Raw genomic sequence first — 6825 nt, forward strand, 5'->3', positions numbered from 1 at the left:
GACACTAACATTAGATGAGGTGAATGCCATGGGGCATGCCACCTCAGCACCTCTAACCCATTTTACCCCTTCCCTATATTTGTTCTTCCTACTCCATTAAAATTTTCTTCCCTTTCACCACCATTGCCACCATTACAGCCACCTGGAAAATTCACTATAAGTATGAGTAGAAGCTGAAGGAAATCCCGAACCCGAATATATTCTTCTTTCAAAAAGACAATCAAATTGAGTTTCATTTAAAAGAAACATGTAACTTGAAGATTCAACTGTGAAGCACCAATCAGCGTATATAAGCAAAAAATACTAACTACAGAGCTAAAAAGATGACTCCTTTAACTATTCTACTTTAGGACCCAAAGGAATTCCAGACTTACCCTACAAGCGTAAGTGAATTTTTAATGGCTCTAAACTAATTCAAACAATAATTTCCTAATCACTTTCACAAAAAGAGAGAAATAAGAAGCAAAAGATTAAAAATATATGAATTCTGGGGAATACACTTACTAATCAAGTTAATTTCCACTGTTTTTCTCATACCCCTTAAAGAATTTTGATTTTTAAAAAAAAAAAATGACCCCACCAAAAGAAATTACCATCAGAGATTAGAAAGGCAACCATAAATATTTCATGTCTTTCTCGAATTCCTTTGGGTTGGGTTTTCCCCAGTTTGTTAATTTCACCATTGAATGGTTGTTGTGGGTTAAATCACACGTTATTAGACTTTTTAATTGTCATCCTATTGATTGGAGTTTCGCAATTTTGAGCTAGAGACTTAATTGTTCTTTCTTTTTTTCTTCATCTGCCTTTTCCGTTCTTCCTCGATTCTTCTGGGTTTTCTTCCATAATTGACAATGTCGTCATTCGATTGTTGCTGTGGGTTAAATCACAAGATCATGTAATTTACGGTAGCGGTAATGGTGTCAATGGAGGTGAAGGGGAAGAAAATTTTAATGGAGGAGGAAGAACAAATAGAGGGGACGGATAAAATGGGTTAGAGGTGCTGAGGTGGCATGCCACGTGACATCCACCTCATTTAATGTTAGTGACACGTAGGATTGGATGTCCACCTTAAACAACTTTAACAGATGGGGTATATTTGAACCAATAATATAACATCAGATATATATTTGGCCCTTTTCCGTAAAAACAATACACTTAATTAGTAATTTGATTATTGGATTGTAGCGGGAGCGGGGAAGCGTCATCCACGTATCAGGGATCACTCTGTCCTTATAAAAACAAGTGGAGTGAGGAGAAACATCCTCAGAAAATTTTGGTTCTCTGTTTTTTGGTTCTTACTCCTTTGTCTTCTTTACATACACCATTTCATTTTTTCCTGTTCCAGGCTCATCTTAAATTTATTTTAAACCAAAGAAATAAAAACCTTTAAAAACGTAATAAAAGTAAGGTAGTTGCCAGGGGATGAGTTAGGGACGGAAGAGGATCATCTAAATCAGAAGCGTAGGCAGAATGTCAACTTTATGAGTTTTGAATTTTAGAATGATGACTCCAAATATTAATAACTGTGTTCAAGATTTAATGCGCATACATATTTGATGAATTTCTTAACAAAAAGGCTTAAGTGACTAAAACGCCCCTGAACTTGACACGTTTTGCAACTTCAGTCCCCAAACTATTGATGGACTTCAAGACACCCCTAAACTCGGTTAAATGGGTTTTATTACACCCCTGAGCTCATTAACCGGAGTGAGTATAGTTACTCACGGGTAGGGCTGGGCATAAATACCGAAAACTGAAAAACCGAACCGAACTAGTTTGGTTCGGTGTTTGGTGTTCATCGTTAAAAACCCGAAACCGAAAAAGCCGAATCGAAGTTTGATAAAACCGAACCGAAAAACCGAACGCGCACCGAATTTAATACATTACCCAAAAAAAATTAAAATAGTCCAGGCCCATTAAGTTTAAAGCAAAAAAAAACCCAATTGTAATAAGTCCTCTTTTGCATTTGTATCCCTAATTTTCCACTTCAATTGAAAAAATCAAATATCCTTAACAAAGAAAGGTAACTAGGATGTCTCTTTAGGATTAATGTATGTCCTTTATGTGTTTTCTTAATTATTCTTACGGTATGTATATAACACCTAGTAATCCTATGTCATGATTATAGTTTTCTGTTCTTGTGTATCCTGTTTGTTTGATTTTGATTTCAATTTATCAGTTTTATGTTTTATTGCTTTTGAGAATATGAATTAGTGTCAATGGAATCGCTTCTAATATTATATTAAAAAAAACGAATTGAAAAAACTGAAACCGAACCGAACCGAACTTTAAAAAACCGAAACCGAAAGAACCGAACTGAACTAGTTTAGTTCGGTGTTTGGTGTCCACCTTCAAAAAACCAAACTCGAAATAGCCAAACCGAAGTTTGATAAAACCGAACCGAAAAACCGAACGCCCACCCCTACTCACGGGTCCAGCAGTAAAATAAGGCTTATGTGGCCCTCCACGTGTAAAATATTAATGCCACATGGCATTTTCATCCTATGTGTCCTCCACATAGATAAATTGTTTTGAATAAAATGTAAAACTGATTTTTTTTTTATAAAAAATCTAGAACAATGAAATATTTATTTTAAATCTAGAAAATTTGATTTTTAAAAAAAATGAAAAACTACAGTTTTAATTAAAATATCTGTAAAAAAAAATGGATTTTAAAAAAAAAATGGATTTTTAAAAAAAAAAATGAAAACTTGATATTTTTTTAAAAGTGTCCTAAAAAATTCAAATTTTCATGATTCTTTTAAGACACTTCTTTAAAAAAGAACTGGAAAAACTGATTTTTTTTCAAAAAATGTGGAAAACCCTTTTTTTTTAAATAATCCCGGAAAATTAGATTAGTTTTTAAAATCTAGAAAAAAATTATCAGTTTTCCACTTTATTCTTAAAAAAATCAGTATCACAGATTTTAAAAAAGTCCAGGTTTTTAATCAAAAATTCAATTTTTCAGATTCTTTTTTAGAAAAATGGGTTTATTTAGTTTTCGAGCTTTTTAAAAAGTCCAGGTTTTTTAATTAAAAAAAAATCAAATTTTTAGATTTTTTTTAAAAAAATAACAGGTTTCTCAATTTTCAAGATTTAAAAATTTCCATATTTTTTTAATAAAAAATTCAGTCCAGATTTACTCTTAAAAAATGGGTTTTCCACATTTTTTTAAAAAAATAGTTTTTTATTTTATTTTAAAAAAATATACTCACTTTTTAATGAATTTTCCATAATTAATTTTTCTTTAAAAAAAAAAACTGACGTGGCACCTCTCACGCGCCTGTTGGCGTGTGACTACACTCGTTGTGCCATGTGGCAGCTCTGGGATGAATTAAAACCCATTTTGCCAAGTTTAGGGATGTCTTGAAGTGCAACAATAGTTTGGGGACTAAAGTTGCAATTCGTGTTAAGTTTAGGGACATTTTAGTCACTTAAGCCTAACAAAAATGCACGGTTTAACCAAGAGTTACCGAGTTCCACCAAACTCGAATGTACCTAAGCTTCTACCTTCGCCCCTGATCTGAACCCTTCTAATTACTGGAGAACTATACAGTATATATCATAAATATTCTCCTTAGCTCCTTCATGTGCCTACATTTTTATATCCTGAATTCCTGATAGGTGTTGTTCTTATGGAAACACTGACTTTGAGGGATAAGTGGCTAGTGAAAGCGACCTAAAGTAAAATGGCTTGTCTTTTGCGATGGATCAAGAATTATATCTACTATACATGCCATTATATTCCTTATAAGAGTTTTAACATTTTGTGTAATATAACCTTTCTGCGTCATTTCATTTACTGTTATTTAATCGCCGGGGCTTTAGCTTTTTGAAAATGATTCTGCATGTGGCTTTTAGATAGTTTATTTGGTCAATAAAGTTTTAAGAATAATATTCTGAGAGAAAACAACCTCGAGATCTTCAAGTACAAAGGCTACAAGCGGTTTGCTAGTAATTTATGGTGTTTGTCTTAACTACTCCTAATTTAGACAAACTTAACCAAATATTCTTTGATTTGTCTCGTCGATTTGATTATGTTATATAAAGTTTTGTGTATATAGTTTTTTCTTCAGCGGAATATGCTTGAGAGAAAGAGAGTGGCATTCATGTAAATCCACCCACCATAATCAATATCAAAAGAGTATTTTTTTTCCCTTCTATATTCCTATACATCAGGAAGAGAACAAAAAGAACATAGCTCGTGTTATATACAACTCACAAAATCCCTGCTATCTGGCCGTTAGCCCTAAACTACCTAGTTGGAAAAAACATGTCAAAGACACCCTAAAGTTTTTTCTGCACGAAATATTAAATACACAACTATTAGATGTTCTTTAATTCTCCTATTTCCTAGTAAAATTTTGAACTGTTCATTTCTTTATGCTACAGATCATTAATCATTTGCCGATAGACTTGTAGTCCAAGGGCGAGGTATTGCATATATTTTGTTCTTACAATAGGATTAGACTTAATATAGAGTACTATTCACATTTAGTCGAGTGTATGACCTACATACAACGCACATCTTTTAAACTTCTACAATGAAACAATTGAATGAGTTCTTCTTATTCTTTTTTTTTTTCCGTATTTTGACATTTATTTAAAATAAATAAAGGTTCCATTTTCTTGCAAGAAGAACTCAATTCGACTTGGTTCTACTTAAGTAGGTGATGAGCATATACACGTGCGCAGATATACACAACATATCACATATGCAAAAACAAAATGTCCCTCTAGTACTTGTACCAGGTCATTGATAAACTATAGACAATTTTCTAATGTTCCTCCTTAGAGAAACAAATACTAAAAAATAGTCACATCCAGTTCATCATCATCTTCCAGAAACAAATAGATAGTAATATGTTAAGCTAACATCTTTCTAACTTCCACTTGTCACTTGATATATAATTTTTAAACGATACGCATGCATTGACAAGCGTCGATAATCATAGAGTCCGGAGCCTAAAGGGTATAAAAATATATGGGTTTATACACGGTATAAACCAAAAGGGGATATCCAAAATTTTACATACCAAAACGGGTATAACGTGGGCTGATCCACGTTATATCCCAAAAAACTTTTTCGGCTGTCAAAAGCAGTCAACGAAAAATTAAAAAAAAAAAAAATTGTATAACGTGGACTGATCCACGTTATACAATATATTTTGTATAACGTGGATCAGTCCACGTTTTACAAAATATATTTGTAAAACGTGGACTGATCCACGTTATACAAAATATATTGTATAATGTGGATCAGTCCACGTTATACAATTTAATTTTATTTTTATTTTTAAATTTTTTGTTGACTGCTTCTGACAGCCGAAAAAGTTTTTTGGGGTATAACGTGGATCAGCCCACGTTATGCTCGTTTTAGTATGTAAATTTTTGAATATCCCCTTTTAGTTTATACCGTGTATTTTTATACCCTTTAGGCTCCGGACTCATAATCATATGTCAATTGATGAGATTTAAACAACTAATGAGTCAAAATATGCTACACTAAACGAGAAAATGAACCTTTAGCATCATACCTGAGCAATATTTCAAGATTGGTTCCTTGGTAGAGAAAAGGCCGTTTGATAGACCGATGCAAAAGGTAAGATTCCTTTCAAAATATCAAGTTCCAAACCTGGCCATCTTTGATTAAAATATCACGTGTAATAAGTATCATTTTGTGACGTTTATAAACAGTAATAATATGCAATCAATGCGAGCTAGGATTAAAACCTTGCAACAACACTTGCAAATTATCATTTTAATCGAGCTTCAAAACCGAGCTCCAATAGCAGCATTTACTTTCGACTCAGTAGAATCAGATCACTGAATTCTACTGCTTGTTGAACCTGCGCATAACAAAATATTTTTAGCACTTCAAAGAAATACTAAAACATACATCCAACAATGTCAACAAAGTTCATCAAAGATAATATTCAAAGCAGCTAGAACTGCAACAACTAATACAACTCCTCCAATGTCAATTGGATACTGTCGACAAAGTTTGTAGAAGACCCTATTGGAAGCAGCTATATCTGCTTGCTTATTTCCCCTTTTGCTTGTAGACGTGAGCACAAGCAACGATGTCTCAGGAAGGTATGGTATCAGCTGACCATTTACAGCTGATAACATACTTCTACGATCACCAAGTCCTACAACTTTAAATAGTTTTCCACCATAATTATTGTTAGGATATATACTATTAATCATGTGTTTGGATATAATATTTATTATAGAACAATTATTTATTCATTGTTTAATAAAGAATTAAATAGATCATGTACTAGTATGTGTGTCCTTTACTTATATAGTAGATGATTTAGTGTATAGAGTTTAGCTTATACACAGAAGATTAAATCGTCAGTTCTTATAAGTATAAAATTTATGTTCACATTCTAAGATGGAAATTGGACAAAGCCATCGGTATGATTGTAGCCCAGGATTAATATAATGTATCTTCATTATGAGAACAGTATAATTCCGTCTTCTTGTGCTAGTACAATTTGTATGTATTGAACGAACTAAGTAGAGATAAGTGTTTTTATACTGAATATATAAAACAAATTCTCTAGTTCATTAAATGTACTTATACTCTTAATCTTGATATAATTATTATGATCAATGTGATTTGTTCATTATTTTGATTTATTAAAAGGTACGACTCAATTGCGATGTATTCCTGGTGAATTGTATAATGGAAAATTACATCTGTGAAATAATAATTAGTTGATAGAATCCATGTCTCGACTTTGAGATTGATGATACCCCTTTATGGATGCTTATAAGTCTCATGTGAAAACCCTGTAGGTGGATTTTGTATCCGTC

This window comes from Lycium barbarum, chromosome 3 (genome assembly GCF_019175385.1).
Source record: "Lycium barbarum isolate Lr01 chromosome 3, ASM1917538v2, whole genome shotgun sequence".
Taxonomy (NCBI): Eukaryota; Viridiplantae; Streptophyta; class Magnoliopsida; order Solanales; family Solanaceae; genus Lycium; species Lycium barbarum.